This window comes from Zea mays, chromosome 5 (assembly GCF_902167145.1).
Source record: "Zea mays cultivar B73 chromosome 5, Zm-B73-REFERENCE-NAM-5.0, whole genome shotgun sequence".
In the NCBI taxonomy this organism is placed as follows: domain Eukaryota; kingdom Viridiplantae; phylum Streptophyta; class Magnoliopsida; order Poales; family Poaceae; genus Zea; species Zea mays.
Window position 1 is genome coordinate 183447321 of NC_050100.1, and position 21032 is coordinate 183468352.

The 21032-nt window shown below is 53.2% G+C and overlaps 1 pseudogene; it reads right to left on the reverse strand.

Moving 5' to 3' along the window:
• Window positions 1–6: 6 nt before the first annotated feature.
• LOC103628734 (UDP-glycosyltransferase 73B5-like) overlaps window positions 7–21032 on the reverse strand; it is a 48774-nt pseudogene continuing 27748 nt past the window's right edge.

Sequence of the window (21032 nt, forward strand, 5' to 3'; positions counted from 1 at the left end):
TATACAAAACACATATCAAATGTTTAAAACAAATTTTAATTTGGGCGGAGGAGTATTACTCTATATATGAACAATCAAAATAAAGTTGGCTACACTTCAAATTCTATTATCCATTCTGGTAGTCCAATCTTTGTATACCACACAATTTGTATCCAAGAATCCAGCAACATTAAAATCAAACACTCACAATCCTCCCTCATGCTTGAACTCAATTCAAGGGCCCAAAGGTCGTGGTTCTTTCTGTGACCTGGCTTCAACACCGATGGAGCTGTCAGAATCTGCACACATTGATACTCACAGAAGGAAAAAAAACTTGCCAACACTGGTAAGATTGTAACATTTGGAGCAGACATACATGTCAATTCAGGAATCCTAATTTTATGTTGTTGATTTTTATTTATGATCAATTATCAAAACACCTGCTAAGACTCGATTGATTTGTGTTTTGAGAAGACACCATAGACGCTAACGACACATACGTAGCTAGGCCTAAGAGAAGTACTGGCAAGATCATTCTAAACACCAGCTTAACAGAATTACTGGAAAGATCATTCTAAACAATATTCGCACATTTGCCTACGACCCCATCATCATAGGTCTCCTGTAGCTCTTCCACAAGCTTGAGCAAAGTCGTGGCCGAGGTTCCACTGTGGCTCACCGCTGACTTGGCTACTTGCTGCGCCCACGCGGCCCTCTCTAGCATCCACTTTGCCGCCTTGCATTCAACGTCCATCAGCTCCCGAACCTTCTCCTCCACTTCCGCGATCCCGACGACGTCAGCGCCAGCCTTCCCGGCGGCAAGGCTCTCCATCACAAAGTTCCACCCGCAATGGCTCATGAACCCACCAACTGCCTTGTGGGCCAGAATACTTCTCTGCGGGACCCATCCACGAACGATCCGGTTGTTGGGCCCCACGTCCATCGGCGGTGACCACGTGTCAGATCGGACGGCCCAAAGGAAGGGATGGCCGGACTGCACCAGCCCGTGCACCGGCTCGTCCAGCTACGCGTTCATGATGTGGGCCTGCGTCCCGGACGAGACGTACACCATCGACCCCGGATGCGCCGCCCTCTCGTCGAGCCACGAGAGATAGCCCTTAGGGTCTTGCTCCTTCTTCTCGTTGTTCGGCATGTCGCCGGTGGCCATGAACAGCGGGCCCATGAGCCAGGCACGGGTGGCCGCCTCGTAGAACGACTCCAAGGCCGGCACGTAGGCCGCGTCGAGCGTGTCGAGGTTGTTGCTGAGGACTCCCTAGCTGCGCACGTCCGAATCACCGATCTCGTCCATGAAGAAGCGCGTGAACGGGTTATCGGGGTCGGCCCTCTTGGTGACCCCATCGGGAACCTCCTTCGCCCTGACCACCACGTGCTCCGGCATGCCGGGCACCTAGATCATGGTCCCGAGCTCGAAGATGACCGGTGGGCTCACGGCGAGCGCTTTGCAGATCGCCGAGGCGAAAAAGGACATACCATTGAACACAATGCGGCAGACGCCGGCTTCGGTCGCCACGCGGTTTGTGAACCCGAGGAAGAAGTCGGAGACGAGCGGCGGGGATGGGAGCGACGCCAGGAACTCGGCCAACGGCTCGCGCAGGAGCCCCGTCGCCTGCATGAACGTCAGGTGCAGCGATGGGCACGGGAGGGCGTCGGTGGACTCGATGTTGGGGCGAAGGCGAAGACGCTACCCTTCGCGCGAAGCCTTCGTCGCGTCGCCACATCAACGAAAGCGTGACGGCCGGCGCGGTCGCCCTTCGTCCTCTCCATCGCAAGACGAAGGCCAAACCACGACGAAGTCCACCGGTCCCGTGTCTCTCATCTCGCCCGGAGGCCCACGTGGAATTCGGCCCACTGTAACGGGCCTCGCGTGGACAGGCAAGTTACGGGCCTCATCTGTAATAGCTTTTCTGTAATGACGGTCTGTAACCCTCCTTTATGGGAATATTCTGGGATAATCCGGGTACCCGAGGGCATAATCGTCCTTGTCTTGGGACGCTCGACGCTCGGGTACTCGGGACCCTTGAGAGGCCAGATTAACAGAGCTATTGTCTTTCATCATTAAACCTTGCATACACTCTCTCCACTCTCTCGTTTGATCTGCTTGCCCAGGAGAGCAAGTTCCAACATTTGGCGCCCACCGTTCGTGCTACGAACAAACCACCCGCGATGGCACCCAAGAGAGCTAGTTCGAAGGCAGCCCCATCCGTCGACGAAGCAGTGAAGGCAACACTGCTAGCCGAGAAAAAGGGCAAGGCCCTCGCAGATAACACCCCCAAGAAGCCTGTGAAGACGAAGCTCTCAGCAAGAGACAGCGCAACGAACAACCCACTCTCGAAGGCACCCTACGCACCTGCAGCTCCGGAGGACAACCACAAGCGCCACCCCAGGCTTCGCTCCACTAGAGGGTGAGGACGCAACAGAGGACGACGAAGTCATCGGCGTCTTAGCCGAAGAACAGCTATAGCTACGAGCCCTGCGCATCAAGAACCGCAACCTCTAAAAGCAGAAAGAAATTTTTGAGGCCAAGCGCCAACGTGTCACCGTGCAAGCCAAGGTGCGCCAGATGATACAAGACGAGGAGCAGAGGGCCCGGGAACTCGAGCAAGAGATTGCGCTCATGCAGCGCGAAGGCCAACGCGATCTGCAGCATGGCCCGCCCCTCCAACAGCGCGCGCCAGTCGGAGACTTATTCATTCCCCCAGCGGGGACCCTTCATCCCGCACGCTGCAGCTTTTCAGGGCATCAACTACCTTGATGAGCAAAGCCCCCTGGCTCCGCAACTCCAAGTGTCACCATGGCCCGTCAACTTCAGGGCAGAGACCTACCCCAAGTACAACGGCAGCACCGACCCAGCACAATACATCATGAGCTATCAAGTCACCGTCGCATCATCCAGAGGAGACGATGCCACAATGGCTAAGTCTTTCATCATCGCCCTCGAGGGTCCGGCCTTGACCTGGTACACCAGGTTGCCCCCACTGTCCATCGACTCCTGGAAAGGACTCCGAGACAAGTTTCTGCTCAACTTCCAAGGGTACCGACCCGACACCGATGCTTTGGTCGAGCTATCACTCTGCAAACAGCAAGAGAAGGAAACCCTATGGGAGTACTACCGCAAGTTCCTGACTCTCAAGTCACAACTGCCTTCGGTTGACGACCAAATTGCCATACACTACGCCATCAGTGGCCTTCGGGCTGGCGTCCTATACAGTCACTGCATCAGGGACCCACCCAAAAATCTCCAAGAGCTCTATCAGCTATTCAAGAAGTATGCCATATCTGAAGAGCTCCATCAGCGCAAGGTCGAGTCTCAGAGAAAGCCCAAAGACCCTCCGCAGTCCAGCCGAACCTGGACAAGGCCTCTGCAGCCAGACTCTGGGCGGGACAGCCGCAGTCAGCAGCAGGTGCACAACATAGCCAACAATTCATTTCTATAGGAGCTAAGTGCTTATTTTACTTGTAACCATAGTTTATTATGTTAAACCCTAGTGGAGTATGAATTGTTGCATCATGTTGAACCCTAGATTTCACGTTTGTTTGGTGCATAATTCTCAAAAGGTCTAATTTGAATTTGGGGCTCATTTGAATTTGAATCAAATAGAATAAATAAAAGAAAAGGGAAAAACAATTCAGAATAAAAGGAAAAGGCAAAGCAGCCCACTTACCCGCCCTCCTCGGCCTTTCGGCCCAGTCGGCCCACCCCGCGCGCGCCTCTCCCCCCCCCCCCTTCTCTCTCTGCGCAGCGTGCCCGCCTTCCGCGCACCCGCCTCCCTCTCTCACTGCTCGTCTGGCCCTACCCGTCGGCGCCCGCCTTCCCCGCGCGCGCCCGCTCCCTCGCTCTCTCTCTGCCCGTGGGCCCAACCCGTCAGCCCCGCTTCTCTCGCGCCCGCACCCGCTTTCTTCTCTCTCTCTCTGCGTCGCGGGCCCGGGCTGTCAGCCCCGTCGTCCCCGCGTAACCGCCGCCGAGCTGCTCGCGCCCACCTCCCCCGCGCCCACGTCGCGCGTGGAACTCGCCCCACCTCGCCCTCGGCCACTTGTGCCCCGAGCCCACTCGCCCTCACCCTCTCCCCCCATTTGCGCCCAGTAGACCCTCTCTCCCCCCCCCCCCCTCGCTGCGCGCACGCAGAGCACCGCCGCCATAACCCCGTCGTCCCGAGCTCGGTTCTTCGTCGCCGTTGGAGCTCCGCCGCGCCCTTAGCCCCGGTGAGCTCCGCCCCGACGCCCGCAACTCGGAACGCGCCCCAATTCCCTCTCCCCCTCCCTATTTCTCTCTGCCCGCGCTCACCCGTCGTCCGCCGTGCAGCCGCCACCGTCGACCCGGGTCCCCGTCGCGTCTCCGTCGCCGCCGAGGAGTCCCCGGAGCCCGCCTTGAGGTAACGGACCTCTCCCGCCCCTATCGCCCTTTGTTTTGCTCTCTGCTGCGTTTGATTGCTCGCCGGAGTAGAGTAGCCCCGCCGCCGAGCCGCCCCGCCGTGAATCGCCCCCCTCCGGTGCCTCTGCCCCGACCCAGACCCTACCGGAGAACTCCCCGCGCCCTCCCCGACCACTTGGATTGCCCCAGAGCCCCGCCAGTCGCCCGTGCCCCTCGTCTCCGGCAAGCCCTCCGCCGCGGGGACGAGCGCCGCCGCCCCAGCTAGCCGTAGGGAAGACCCAGGCCGCCCATCCGATCTCCGCCGTTCAACCCAGATCGGGCGGCCCTGATTCAACTCGCCCGGACCTAATCATGGCCGTCCGCCAGCGATCCAGCGGCCCAGGCCCACTGCCCCCTCACCCCGTCTCTCTGTCCGCTAGGCCCCACTTGTCAGCTCGCCCGCGCGCCCGCGCTGTCCGCCCGGCCCCGCCCGTCAGTCCGCCCGCGCGCTCTGCCCGCCCGGTCCCGCTTGCCAGTCGCCCGCGCCTGCGCTGTCCGCCCGGCCCCGCCTGTCAGCCGCTCCCGCCGCCGCGCGCCCGCCCGCAGGATCTAATCCTGGCCGTAGATCTGAGATCCAACGGCTGTAGGCGCCCGATACCCCTTCGCCCGCGCATGTTCTTAAAGAGCCCCCTGTTTTCTGGAAATTGCGCCCGCCGTCCCTGGTTTCTCGCAGTTAAGTCCCTGGCCCTTTTATTTAATTCAAAATAAGTCCTTAGGGTATAATTTTAACCCCTAAACTTGTAAAATTCATAACTTTGTCATATGAACTCCAAATTAGGTGCTTCAAATTGCAAAATGTTCATAATATTATTATCTATCTGTTTATGCAATGTTTCCCTGCTGTTTCCATGTATTAATTAATAGCTAATCACTAGGATAGGATTAAGACTATTGAAACCTTATTTAAGATAATTGGAAATGAGTAGACTTTAATAATAGTTGGATTACTTAAGTTTATGGACTTAAACACTTAAGTTTAGGAACTTAAACCAGATAATTATTTAATCCCACCCCTGACTTAGATCTGATTAGTAGATAGTAAATCACTTTGTGTAGTCCTCTACCCCAGACCTAGGGAACACTAGAGTGCCTATCCCTTTTCTGTTATGAACTTGTGACCCCTCTCTGCTGCATATGTTTGGTATATTGTTTTCTGTTTGTTATTTTCCCAAGTGCATAGTGTGAATGATTGCTTTGCGTAGACAACGAGCAGTCTGTGTTTCCCGAGGCAGTTGCAGAGGAAGTCCCTGATCAGCAGTTTGGTGAAGGCAAGTGTCCTCTGTCCCACTATGTCCTATTCATTTATAACTTACTACCCCGCATTACTCACTTGAAACCTAAGGATTGACTAGCTTTACACTTTACTTTGTCCTTGATGACCTATTGGGCTATTATGGTTAGCACTTTGCTATTGCTTTAACATAATCAATGAACATGATGTGGCTATTTATGATACTGTCATCCTGTTGATGTTGATGATCTTGTGATACTCTAGGGGGCTCAGGCTGTTTCCTGAGTACCTCTCCGTAAGGACTGGTTCGTTGAGAGACCACCCGGGATAACAGTGCAACCATGAGGGTGAAATGGGATGCCCTTAGCTGATTAATTGGATGAACTAGAGGTGTAGTTGCTTAGCCGTCGTGCCGTCAATGGGGTCCAGGCACAGTGCTTGCTCTGCCGAGGCTGAGTGCCGAGGTTCTTTCGTTTTGCTCTTTGTTAGTCACTCTCCTGCGGGGAGGGGTACTGTGTTTATCAAACTGGAGAAACCTAACGGGCAGCTACGATCTCTAGGGAATCTTTGTAAAAGCTACGTAGTGATGCCCTGCCGGACCACCTAGGTAGTGGTCAATGGGGATTAGCTCTCCCCGGGTAGAAAGGGAATCATGACTCATGGGTAAAGTGTGCAACCTCTGCAGAGGGTAGTGAAACTGGTATATCAGCCGTGCTCACGGTTAAGAGCAGCCTTGGGATCCTCTTTGATTAGAGATACAGATGGTTCGAGATACAATGGTTATGATATGGTTTTGGTTCGACTATGATGATGATGTTCCTCGATGAGGAAATGGTTTACGGGTTGGTTAATGCTAAAATCTGGCTTCTACTAATGATAAGTACCTGACCAACTAAAAGCAACTGCTTGAGCCTAACCCCACATAAAGCTAGTCCACCTCAGCCAAACGGGACATTTGCTGAGTACGTTGATGTGTACTCATCCTTGCTTTACCACAAAACACCAGGTTGTCCGCATTGTAACCACTGCTCAGGAGAAGGCGAAGCCGTGGAAGGAGACTTCCAGGAGTTCCAAGACTACGATGAATTCTAGGTGTGGGTTGGCGGCAACCCCCAGTCAGCTGCCTGTGAAGGCCTTATCGTTACTGCGTTTCGTTTAGCACTTTGATTTACTTGTTAAGACAATGACTATGTGGATGTCTATGACTCTATGATGTAATAAGTACTCTTTTATGTTATTATTCGAGCATTGTGTGATGATGTTCATTTATGTAATCGCTGTGTACGTGAGTTCTGATCCTGGCACGTACATAGTTCGCATTCGGTTGGCCTTCCAAAACCGGGTGTGACATAAGTGGTATCAAAGCCGTGCTGACTGTAGGACCGCTGACCTAGAGTAGCACTGGTCGTACTAAGGACTATTGACCTTCCCTCTCACCTTGACCTCTGTTGTTACTTCAAAAGTCGGTCACCTCGACCAACCCTATGTTTTACTATCTATCTATACTATACCTTGTTAAAATTTTTATCTTATTCTATCTTTGGTTTATTCACTTGTCATATTAGTTCTGCTCTTACTCTTGTGCTTACGGTGTCTTTTGTAGATGGCTCGTCTTAGACACACTGCACGTAAGTCGGTGATTCCTTTCCTGCTGTCTCGACTTGCGGAGCGTCCTCTGCACCGCACCGTGTCCGGACAGTCGAGTCACCTGGAGAGGCTGCACCACCGCTTGCGTGAGGAGCAGGAACGCCGGCGCCAGCACAGAGAGCAGCAGGGCTCTTCCTCCCCACCCCAGCGAGAGGTGGAGTCCGTGAGGCCCCGTTCCTCTGTTGCCCAGCTGGAGGCGCCCCCTGCACCACCGCGGGACGCCCTGGCTGTTGGAGGAGCTTCAGGAGGAGGTTCTGGAGGAGACCCCGACGACGACGACTCAGACCACAGCACGGAGTCCTCTGAGCCGCAGGAGGCGGAAGGATGGGTCGCCCGACCCATCACCCGTGACGCCGCTCGCGGTTGTCACTTCCACGACGCACTCGACACCTTGCTGCGCCAGGCTTTCGACCGGCACACCTGGTCGATCGAGTATCGTTGCGTAGTCTACCAGCACAGTCGCGGGAGGTACCCGGACCGCTGGGAGGCTACCTACCTAGTTCGCCGTCCGGAGGATGACCTCCGTGGTGCGGAGGCCGTTTCGGAGCACTATTCCATCTCCGAGAGGGACACTGCAGAGGCGGCTATGCAGGATGCAGCACGACGTGCACTCTCTCAGTACTGTTCTTTGTTCGGTGGCGTGGCCGACGGTCTTAACCTTCGGTACTACCCCCGCCGCCCTACTGGCAGCACAGAGAGTGTGGTTGTTTCACCTGTTGGTGAGGCTAACCCTAGGTTGAGCAGCACAGTCAACCTAGTCGCAGTGCTTAACACGGAGCTGGATCACTCTCTGGACGAGCTAAGCAGGGCTCGAACGGAGATTGCGGAGTTGCGTGCTGAGCTGGCAGAGCGCCATCACCAGGAGGGTGGTTCTCCCGCACCTGTTGGGACTCAGCACCCATACCGCTCACCGCCACGTGGTCACCACACTTATGGTTCCCCTGTCTGTAAGACCAGGATAGATCTGGATCCGTAGATCGTTAGCGTCGGATTTTGTAATAATTCTTAAGTCAGATGTCTCAGTCTTAGGTAGTCAGTTTAGTTTGCTTATCAGCTGCTTCTGTTTAGTTTAGTTTGCTTATCAGTTGCTTTCATGCTTGTTATGATGAACTTGTGCTGGATTTGGATCTTTGTAATGACTGTAGCCAACATGTGGGTTTCCCCTGCAGTTTGGCTTAGCTAGTAATATTAATGAAGTCAGTTGTTTAGTTGGGAAGCCATTTACTCTTACTTTCCTTTCTTATCTGAGAAGCTGTGTTGAATCATGAATGAGGATCAATGAAGCTCTTTTGTTCACTCAGTGTCATGAAGAATTCTGTATTCTCTTTTCTTATGCTGAAAGATTGTGAGATCAATGCTGATGTGTGAATGTCTTCCACAGATGTCTGACAACAGGCGCCGATGCAACAGGCGTGCTCAGCTGGAGCAGCATGACCAGCAGGAGGAAAATCAGAGGCAGCCTCCCCCACCACCCCCGATGTCAGTGGAGCAGATGTTCTTGATGCAGACCCAGGCAGTGCAGGCCATTGGGCAGACTCTGGCAGCCATGCAGCAGGCTCAACAGCAACCCCAACCCCAATTGCAAGTGCAGATGCCCCAGATGCCACGAGATAAGCGTGGTGAGTTCATGAGAGGGCATCCTCCTACCTTCGCCCATTCTGCTGACCCCATGGATGCAGAAGACTGGTTGCGCGCAGTGGAGAGGGAACTGCGCACCGCCCAATGCGACGACAGGGAGAAGGTTCTGTATGGTCCCCGCCAGCTGAGGGGAGCAGCCCAGTCCTGGTGGGAGTCCTACCTCGCCACACATGCTGACCCCGAAGCCATCACTTGGGAGGAATTCAGCGAGAGTTTCCGTCGGTACCATGTGCCAGAGGGACTGATGATCGTGAAGAAGGAGGAGTTTCTGGCTCTGAAGCAGGGACCCCTGTCTGTTAGTGAGTACAGAGACAAGTTTCTGCAGCTATCTCGTTATGCACCCGAGGATGTCAACACTGATGCCAAGAGGCAGTACAGGTTCATGAGAGGTTTGGTGGATCCCCTGCATTACCAGCTGATGAATCACACCTTCCCCACCTTCCAGCATCTGATCGATAGGGCAGTTATGACTGAGAAGAAGCGTAAGGATATGGAAGATCGGAAGCGCAAGATGAATGGACCCCAGTCCGGAGGCACCAGCCGTCCACGTTTCTCAGGCAGTTCATCTCAGCAAGGCAGACCTAGTCACCCACAGGGATATCAGAATCAGAATCAGCGTCCGCATCAGCAGCAGTTTCAGAGACAGTACCCGCAGCAGCAGCAGCAGTATCGTCAGCACAACCAGCAGGGAGGTAATCAGTATCAGAAGCAGAACAACCAGGCACCTCGCCTTCCTGCCCCAGCAGCGAATCAGAGCAACCAAGCAGCCCCAGCACAAGGAGGAGGCAGAGGATGCTTCCACTGTGGAGATCAAGGCCACTGGGCGATGCAGTGCCCAAAGAAGACGGCTCAGCAGCAAACCAACCCCAATGCCCCAGCAAGGCAAGGTGTACTGCAGCCGGCAGCAGGCAATCGTAGCCAAGCGTACAACCGTGGAAAGGTGAACCACTTGGAAGCCGAAGCGATCCAGGATGCACCAGACGTGGCAGTAGGTATGTTCTCAGTCGAATCTCATCCCGCGAAAGTGCTATTTGATACTGGTGCAACTCATTCATTTGTCACTGCAACATGGGTAGAATTGCATAACATCTCAGTAGAGGCAATGATGCCACCCATGAGGATTAATTCGGTTGGTGGCAAGGTGCAAACAGATAAAATATGTTCAAACATAATGGTGGAAATAAGGGGGATAGGATTCCCCAGTGACTTAATAGTAATAGACACCCCTGGGATAGATGTTATTCTAGGGATGAACTGGTTAATGAAGTATGAAGCAAATGTTAGTTGTGACAAGAGGACCATAACATTGAAGTCCCCGTCAGGAGAGGAGGTAGTGGCCGAGCTAAGGATGCCTAAGTCAGAGGAGGGAGTCTGTCATCAGATTTCAGTTGATAGTAAGGAGCCCAACCCGCTCGAGACTATCAAGGTTGTGTCGGACTTTCCGGATGTGTTTCCCGAGGAGCTAACGGGCATGCCACCCGAGAGAAAAGTCGAATTTGCCATAGAGCTTATCCCTGGTACCGCCCCCATTTCAAAAAGAGCCTATCGAGTGTCTGGACCAGAACTGGTAGAACTCAAGAAGCAGATAGATGAGATGTTAGAGAAGGGTTACATCAGGCCAAGCACCTCGCCTTGGGCCGCTCCAGTGTTGTTTGTAGAGAAGAAAGATGGTACCAAAAGGATGTGCATAGACTACAGAGCCTTGAATGAAGTCACTGTCAAGAACAAGTACCCCCTGCCAAGGATAGAAGATTTGTTCGACCAGCTCAGAGGTGCCAGCGTATTCTCGAAGATAGATCTGAGATCTGGTTATCATCAACTCAGAATCCGACCCTCGGATATACCGAAGACAGCATTCATCACCAAGTATGGGTTATATGAGTTCACAGTTATGTCCTTTGGTTTGACAAATGCGCCAGCCTTCTTTATGTACCTGATGAACAGTGTGTTCATGGATTATCTGGACAAGTTTGTGGTAGTGTTCATCGATGACATTCTCATATACTCTCAAAGTGAGGAAGATCATGTAGAGCATTTGAAGATGGTATTGCAAAGACTTCGAGAGCATCAGTTGTATGCCAAGCTGGGCAAGTGCGAGTTCTGGATTCATGAAGTCTTATTTCTGGGTCACATCATAAACCAAGATGGGTTGGCAGTGGATCCAAAGAAAGTAGCAGATATCCTGAACTGGAAAGCACCGAAAGATGTTCGTGGGATCAAGAGCTTCATTGGAATGGCTGGGTATTATAGGCGTTTCATTGAAGGTTTCTCGAAGATTGCTAGACCAATGACAGCGTTGCTAGCGAAGAAAGTTGAGTTTAAGTGGACCCAAAAGTGTCAGGAAGCATTTGAAGAACTGAAGAATAGATTGACTACAGCTCCTGTGTTAGTCCTGCCTGATGTCCACAAGTCATTCTCAGTATATTGCGATGCTTCGTACACCGGATTGGGATGTGTGCTGATGCAAGAAGGGAGAGTTGTAGCATACTCATCTCGACAGCTGAAGATCCATGAGAAGAATTACCCCACACATGACCTGGAATTGGCAGCAGTGGTTCATGCTTTGAAGACCTGGAGACATTACCTGTATGGGCAGAAGTGCGACATCTACACAGATCATAAGAGTCTGAAGTACATATTCACCCAGTCAGAGTTAAACATGAGGCAGCGAAGATGGTTGGAATTGATCAAAGACTATGAGTTGGAGATACATTACCATCCGGGCAAAGCCAATGTTGTTGCAGATGCTCTGAGCAGGAAAAGTCAAGTCAATATGTTGGCCTCGCACCCAATGCCGTATGAGTTAGCCAAGGAGTTTGACAGACTGAGCCTCGGTTTCCTGAATAGTACGCAAGGAGTGACAGTGGAATTAGAGCCCACCCTAGAGCGGGAGATCAAAGAAGGGCAGAAGGATGATGAAAACATCAACAAGATCCGGCAGCTGATCCTAGAAGGAAGAGGCAAAGACTTTCGAGAGGATGAAGAAGGAGTAATCTGGTTCAAGGACCGATTGTGTGTTCCCGACCTCAAACCTATTCTGGAACTGATCCTCAAGGAAGCTCATGAGACAGCCTACTCCATACACCCAGGGAGTGAGAAGATGTACCAGGACTTAAAAAGGAGGTTTTGGTGGTATGGTATGAAAAGGGAGATCGCAGAATATGTCGCCATCTGTGATAGCTGTCAGAGAACCAAAGCGGAGCATCAGAGGCCTGCCGGATTGTTGCAGCCATTGCGGATTCCTCAGTGGAAGTGGGATGAGATCGGGATGGATTTCATAGTTGGCCTACCTCGTACCCGGGCCGGCTACGATTCCATCTGGGTGGTTGTGGACCGCTTAACAAAGGTGGCACACTTCATACCTGTGAAGACGACATACACCGGAGCAACGTTAGCTGAGTTATACATGTCACGAATAGTCTGCCTTCATGGTGTGCCGAAGAAGATAGTGTCAGATCGAGGAACGCAGTTCACATCTCATTTTTGGCAGCAGCTACAAGAAGCTTTGGGCACCCATTTGAACTTCAGCTCAGCTTATCACCCGCAGACAGACGGTCAGACTGAAAGAACTAACCAGATCCTAGAAGATATGTTGAGAGCCTGTGCGTTGCAAGACAAGTCAGGATGGGACAAAAGGTTACCTTATGCAGAATTCTCCTACAACAATAGTTACCAGGCCAGCTTGAAGATGTCACCGTTTCAGGCACTCTATGGACGGAGTTGTAGGACTCCGCTGCACTGGGACCAGCCTGGAGAGAGACAGGTGTTTGGCCCCGACATCTTGCTTGAAGCCGAAGAGAATATCAGAATGGTTCGGGAGAACCTGAAGACAGCCCAGTTAAGGCAGCGAAGCTATGCGGACAGAAGGAGAAGGGAACTGAGTTTTGAAGTGGGAGACTACGTCTATCTGAAGGTGTCACCTATCAGGGGAGTCAGAAGGTTCGGAGTCAAAGGCAAGCTAGCACCCCGGTACGTCGGACCATATCAGATTCAAGCCAAGCGTGGAGAAGTGGCCTACCAGCTCGACCTACCAGAGAGTTTGTCAGCAGTGCACAATGTGTTCCATGTGTCACAATTGAAGAAATGTCTGCGAGTACCAGAAGAACAGTTGCCAGTGGAAGGTTTGGAAGTCCAGGAAGATCTGACATACATAGAGAAGCCAACGCAGATTCTGGAGTTTGCAGACAGAGTCACCCGGAGGAATACCATCAGAATGTGCAAAGTCAGATGGGGTCACCACTCTGAGGAAGAAGCAACCTGGGAACGAGAAGATGACCTGAAGGCCAAATACCCTGAACTCTTTGCTGACCAACCTTGAATCTCGGGGCGAGATTCTTTTAAGGGGGATAGGTTTGTAACACCCTGAATTTGGGGGTATAAAATTTCTTTGCTCATATTCACAAATTCAGGTGTTACTTCCTTTTCTCATCCTTCCTAATTCTTTTCTCTCTCATTTCTATAGGAGCTAAGTGCTTATTTTACTTGTAACCATAGTTTATTATGTTAAACCCTAGTGGAGTATGAATTGTTGCATCATGTTGAACCCTAGATTTCACGTTTGTTTGGTGCATAATTCTCAAAAGGTCTAATTTGAATTTGGGGCTCATTTGAATTTGAATCAAATAGAATAAATAAAAGAAAAGGGAAAAACAATTCAGAATAAAAGGAAAAGGCAAAGCAGCCCACTTACCCGCCCTCCTCGGCCTTTCGGCCCAGTCGGCCCACCCCGCGCGCGCCTCTCCCCCCCTTCTCTCTCTGCGCAGCGGGCCCGGCCTGTCGGCGCGCCCGCCTTCCGCGCACCCGCCTCCCTCTCTCACTGCTCGTCCGGCCCTACCCGTCGGCGCCCGCCTTCCCCGCGCGCGCCCGCTCCCTCGCTCTCTCTCTGCCCGTGGGCCCAACCCGTCAGCCCCGCTTCTCTCGCGCCCGCACCCGCTTTCTTCTCTCTCTCTGCGTCGCGGGCCCGGGCTGTCAGCCCCGTCGTCCCCGCGTAACCGCCGCCGAGCTGCTCGCGCCCACCTCCCCCGCGCCCACGTCGCGCGTGGAACTCGCCCCACCTCGCCCTCGGCCACTTGTGCCCCGAGCCCACTCGCCCTCACCCTCTCCCCCCATTTGCGCCCAGTAGACCCTCTCTCCCCCCCTCGCTGCGCGCACGCAGAGCACCGCCGCCATAACCCCGCCGTCCCGAGCTTGGTTCTTCGTCGCCGTTGGAGCTCCGCCGCGCCCTTAGCCCCGGTGAGCTCCGCCCCGACGCCCGCAACTCGGAACGCGCCCCAATTCCCTCTCCCCCTCCCTATTTCTCTCTGCCCGCGCTCACCCGTCGTCCGCCGTGCAGCCGCCACCGTCGACCCGGGTCCCCGTCGCGTCTCCGTCGCCGCCGAGGAGTCCCCGGAGCCCGCCTTGAGGTAACGGACCTCTCCCGCCCCTATCGCCCTTTGTTTTGCTCTCTGCTACGTTTGATTGCTCGCCGGAGTAGAGTAGCCCCGCCGCCGAGCCGCCCCGCCGTGAATCGCCCCCCTCCGGTGCCTCTGCCCCGACCCAGACCCTACCGGAGAACTCCCCGCGCCCTCCCCGACCACTCGGATTGCCCCAGAGCCCCGCCAGTCGCCCGTGCCCCTCGTCTCCGGCAAGCCCTCCGCCGCGGGGACGAGCGCCGCCGCCCCAGCTAGCCGTAGGGAAGACCCAGGCCGCCCATCTGATCTCCGCCGTTCAACCCAGATCGGGCGGCCCTGATTCAACTCGCCCGGACCTAATCATGGCCGTCCGCCAGCGATCCAGCGGCCCAGGCCCACTGCCCCCTCACCCCGTCTCTCTGCCCGCTCGCGCCCGCGCTGTCCGCCCGGCCCCGCCCATCAGTCCGCCCGCGCGCTCTGCCCGCCCGGTCCCGCTTGCCAGTCGCCCGCGCCCGCGCTGTCCGCCCGGCCCCGCCTGTCAGCCGCTCCCGCCGCCGCGCGCCCGCGCGCCCGCCCGCAGGATCTAATCCTGGCCGTAGATCTGAGATCCAACGGCTGTAGGCGCCCGATACCCCTTCGCCCGCGCATGTTCTTAAAGAGCCCCCCTGTTTTCTGGAAATTGCGCCCGCCGTCCCTGGTTTCTCGCAGTTAAGTCCCTGGCCCTTTTATTTAATTCAAAATAAGTCCTTAGGGTATAATTTTAACCCCTAAACTTGTAAAATTCATAACTTTGTCATATGAACTCCAAATTAGGTGCTTCAAATTGCAAAATGTTCATAATATTATTATCTATCTGTTTATGCAATGTTTCCCTGCTGTTTCCATGTATTAATTAATAGCTAATCACTAGGATAGGATTAAGACTATTGAAACCTTATTTAAGATAATTGGAAATGAGTAGACTTTAATAATAGTTGGATTACTTAAGTTTATGGACTTAAACACTTAAGTTTAGGAACTTAAACCAGATAATTATTTAATCCCACCCCTGACTTAGATCTGATTAGTAGATAGTAAATCACTTTGTGTAGTCCTCTACCCCAGACCTAGGGAACACTAGAGTGCCTATCCCTTTTCTGTTATGAACTTGTGACCCCTCTCTGCTGCATATGTTTGGTATATTGTTTTCTGTTTGTTATTTTCCCAAGTGCATAGTGTGAATGATTGCTTTGCGTAGACAACGAGCAGTCTGTGTTTCCCGAGGCAGTTGCAGAGGAAGTCCCTGATCAGCAGTTTGGTGAAGGCAAGTGTCCTCTGTCCCACTATGTCCTATTCATTTATAACTTACTACCCCGCATTACTCACTTGAAACCTAAGGATTGACTAGCTTTACACTTTACTTTGTCCTTGATGACCTATTGGGCTATTATGGTTAGCACTTTGCTATTGCTTTAACATAATCAATGAACATGATGTGGCTATTTATGATACTGTCATCCTGTTGATGTTGATGATCTTGTGATACTCTAGGGGGCTCAGGCTGTTTCCTGAGTACCTCTCCGTAAGGACTGGTTCGTTGAGAGACCACCCGGGATAACAGTGCAACCATGAGGGTGAAATGGGATGCCCTTAGCTGATTAATTGGATGAACTAGAGGTGTAGTTGCTTAGCCGTCGTGCCGTCAATGGGGTCCAGGCACAGTGCTTGCTCTGCCGAGGCTGAGTGCCGAGGTTCTTTCGTTTTGCTCTTTGTTAGTCACTCTCCTGCGGGGAGGGGTACTGTGTTTATCAAACTGGAGAAACCTAACGGGCAGCTACGATCTCTAGGGAATCTTTGTAAAAGCTACGTAGTGATGCCCTGCCGGACCACCTAGGTAGTGGTCAATGGGGATTAGCTCTCCCCGGGTAGAAAGGGAATCATGACTCATGGGTAAAGTGTGCAACCTCTGCAGAGGGTAGTGAAACTGGTATATCAGCCGTGCTCACGGTTAAGAGCAGCCTTGGGATCCTCTTTGATTAGAGATACAGATGGTTCGAGATACAATGGTTATGATATGGTTTTGGTTCGACTATGATGATGATGTTCCTCGATGAGGAAATGGTTTACGGGTTGGTTAATGCTAAAATCTGGCTTCTACTAATGATAAGTACCTGACCAACTAAAAGCAACTGCTTGAGCCTAACCCCACATAAAGCTAGTCCACCTCAGCCAAACGGGACATTTGCTGAGTACGTTGATGTGTACTCATCCTTGCTTTACCACAAAACACCAGGTTGTCCGCATTGTAACCACTGCTCAGGAGAAGGCGAAGCCGTGGAAGGAGACTTCCAGGAGTTCCAAGACTACGATGAATTCTAGGTGTGGGTTGGCGGCAACCCCCAGTCAGCTGCCTGTGAAGGCCTTATCGTTACTGCGTTTCGTTTAGCACTTTGATTTACTTGTTAAGACAATGACTATGTGGATGTCTATGACTCTATGATGTAATAAGTACTCTTTTATGTTATTATTCGAGCATTGTGTGATGATGTTCATTTATGTAATCGCTGTGTACGTGAGTTCTGATCCTGGCACGTACATAGTTCGCATTCGGTTGGCCTTCCAAAACCGGGTGTGACAGCCGGCGAGGCCGCTCGCCGTCAAGATTATCCCCCCCAGGGTCGCGGCAATGGCACGCGTGACCGGGGCCGGGGACGGGCGCAGCAACCGCGCAGATATTACTGCCTGTTTCATGGCGAAGACTGCGCGCACCCAACGAGGGATTGCCCGAAAACGAAGGCCACCAGGGACAGGATGTCTCGAGCACAACCCACTGACAACCAAAGAGTTGTCGCGCACACATATCAACACCACCATCCACAACCATACAACCACAGCCACGCCCAGCATCTACCCAACCACGCATATCAGCACCACCAGGAGGTACAAGTCGTACCACCCCCACTCCCGCCTCTGCATCAACCAAATCCACACCACCAAAATCACCCCAAGCACCAAAACAAGAAGATTTCGCCGATCAGCCGTATCGTGGAGTCATTCACATGATCACCGGAGGGTCCAGCGTTGACTTCAAAACGAAGCGGCAAAAGAGGGATCACTACCAAAGCGTCAACCACGTTGCCCTCACCGGCCCAGTCGTACAAACGAAGTGGTCACATATGCCACTAACCTTCGACGCCAGAGATATTGATCTGCGCAGCGCACCCCACGTCGACGCCATGGTAATCAACTGCAGTGTGGCAGGCTAGGACCTGCACAAAGTCCTAGTTAACAACGGTAGCCAAGCGAACATCATCTTCCTGCACGCCTTCGACCGCATGGGCATCAGCCACAACTTACTCAAGCCTTCGGACAACCCCCTATATGGCTTCGGCGGCAAGGGCACTTTCCCCGTGGGCAAGATAGAGCTACCCCTGTCATTCGGCGTAGCGCCCAATGCACGAAGTGAACAGATCACCTTTGACATCGTCGACATGGTCTACCCCTACAACGCCATAATGGGTCAGGGCTCCATCAACAAATTTGAAGCAGCCATTCACGGCTTGTACCTCTACATGAAAATCCCGGGCCCGCAAGGGGTGATAACGGTTTACGGTAACCAGCAGACTGCGCGCAACATTGAGAGAGACTTCATTCCAGGTCAACAAAACGTGCACTGCCTTACAACACAGTGCGAAGTCTCCGAGGCGACCCACCCAACCACCGGCGAAAAAGTAAAAGCACAGCTGCAGAGCAACGACTGTACGAAGACAGTTCCCCTCGACCCGGCAACGCCCAAGCAAACGCTTGTAATAAGCGAAGACCTGACTTCGTATGACAAGGAGAAACTCATCTCCTGTCTCTCCAGAAACAAGGATGTCTTCACCTGGTCTGCCCTCGACCTGGTCGGAGTCAGCCACATCGTCATCGAGCACAGTCTGGGCATCGACCCTTCGGTGTGCCCCAAAAAGCAGCGGCTATGCAAAATGTCCGATGAAAAGACGGAAGCCGCCAAAGCCGAAGTGCACCGCCTGCTGGAGGCCAATTTCATTGAACCAATTGCATACCCCACGTGGCTCGCCAACGTAGTCATGGTACAAAAGAAAAGTGGCAAGTGGCGCATGTGCATTGACTTCACCAGCCTCAATAAGGCCTGTCCCAAGGACAATTTCCCGCTACCGCGGATCGACAAGATAGTAGATAGTGCAGCCGGATGCGAAGTCATGTCGCTTCTTGACTGTTTCTTCGGCTACCACCAGATATATATGAAGGAGGAAGACAAGGCCAACACCAGTTTCATCACACCCCTTCGGCACGTACTACTTCATCAGGAAGCCGGAGGGACTCAAGAACGCTAGCTCAACCTTCTCTCGCCTCACCAAGACGGTGCTCGAGAGCCAGGTGGGCCGCAACATTTTCACGTACGTGGACGACATCGTTGTCGCCAGCAGAAATAAAGAAGACCACCTGGCTGACCTCGCAGAGACATTTGCAAACATGCGGGACGCACGACTTCACCTCAACCCCGAGAAGTGCGTCTTTGGTGTTCGCCAGGGGAAGATACCGGGCTACTTGGTGTCGCACTGCGGGATCGAGGCCAACCCGACCAAGATTCAAGCAATCATCAACATGACACCTCCGCAGTCAACCAGGGACGTCCAACGTCTGACCGACAGATTAGCCGCCCTTAATAGATTCATTTCCAAGTCTGCAGAGTGGAGTCTACCTTTCCTCAAGACACTGCGCGGTGCAAAAGACTTCGCATGGGGACCAGAACAAGCGGCAACCTTCGCATCACTCAAGCAGCACCTGTCAGAATTGGCAATTCTTACCAGCCCCGACTCCTCGCTGCCTCTGCTGCTCTACGTTGCAGCCTCGCCACATGCAGTCAGCGCAGCGTTAGTCCAAGAGCAAGACAGGGAGGGCACGACCCGGCAGTGTCCAGTCTACTACGTCTCCGAAGTCCTCACGACTTCCAAGTGCAACATGACGAAATTAGAAAAAATTTCCTACGCAGTCGTCATGGCATCGCGCAAGTTGCACCACTATTTCGAGGCGTTTAAGGTGCGGGTCACCTCGGACAGGGGATTGGGCGAACTGTTCAAAAACCCGGAGGCGTCCGTCCGAATCGCCAAATGGGCAGTCGAACTATCCGGGTACCATATCACCTTCGAGCCTAGGACAACAATCAAGTCGCAAGTCTTGGCAGACTTCATCGTCGACTGGACAGGGCCGACACGGCAGCAAGAAGAGCCCTCATAGAAGGTGTGGATCATCCACTGTGACGGCGCATGGTGCCATGTGGGGGTAGGCGCGACTGCAATTATCACATCACCCACAGGTGTCAAGCACATATACGCAGCACGCCTTAGCTTCGCTCTGGAGTCCGACAGATACACCAACAACGTAGCAGAGTACGAAGTCGTCATCCTGGGCCTTCGCAAGCTGAGAGCACTCGGTGTCACCACCTGCATAGTCAAGATAGACTCCAAAGTCGTTGCTAGCCAGGTCGAAAAAGAATATTTAGCGAAAGACCCCGCACTCATGCAGTATCTCACGGCTGTTCGCAGTCTCGAGAGACAATTCAAGGGCTTCACCTTACAGCATGTGGATCGCGCCAGGAACGAAGAGGCCGACGCGTTGGTTAAGGTAGCAGCCAGAGGCGATACCCTGCCCTCCGACGTGTTTTACCACGTCATTGGCACACCAGCCGTCTGCAACCCAAAGGGATTACAAGTAACCAACGACGCCAAAGGCCACCGCATCGTCAACCTCATTATGACTGAAGATTGGTGGGCCCCAATAACACTATTTCTGCAAGGATACTACCACCCGAGTGACATCAATGAGGCTAAGCGCCTCAAGCACCGAAGCAGGGACTTCATACTAGTCGGGGACCAGCTATACAATAAGGGGATCAGTCAACCCATGCTAAAATGCGTCACCAAAACCGAAGGCATTCAGATCCTGCGCGAAGTCCACAGCGGAACTTGCGGCTCCCACTCAGGGCCCAGGGCCCTCGCTGCCAAGGTGATCCATCAAGGATTTTACTGGCCCGCTATAATCTGCACCGCGAATCGAGTCACGAGGTCGTGCGAAGCTTGCCAGAAGTTTTCTCCCCGCTCGGGCAACCCTTCGCAGTTCACCAAGCTGATTGCCCACACATGGCCACTTCAACGCTGGGGGCTGGATATTGTCGGGCCACTACCTACGGCTCAAAGGAACCTCAAGTTCACCTTCATCGCCGTCGAATACTTTACCAAGTGGATCGAGGCCAGGGCAGTATCCACAATAACGTCGAAGACTGCCCAGAAGTTCTTCTGGCAAAACATTGTTTGCCGATTCAGAGTCTCGTCCGAGCTCACAGTCGACAACGGCAAATAGTTTGACAGCCAGGACTTCAGGGATTTCTGCCTCTCCATCGGCACCAAGCTTGCCTTCGCCTCGGTGTACCACCCGCAATCCAACGGCGTCGTCGAGCGTGCCAACGGCAAGATTTTCACTGCTATAAAAAAAGACTTCTCGACGACAAGAAGGGTAAATGGGCCGACCAACTACCTGAAGTAGTCTGGGCCCTAAACATGACCGAATGCCGGGCAACCGGATTCACACCTTTTCGTTTGTTACATGGATCGGAGGCCATGACGCCGCAGGAAATAAAGCATGGGTTGCCCCGAACAAACACATCAGCAATCCCCGACGTCGACGAACCAACGTCTAAAGACCTCATCGACGGAGACCG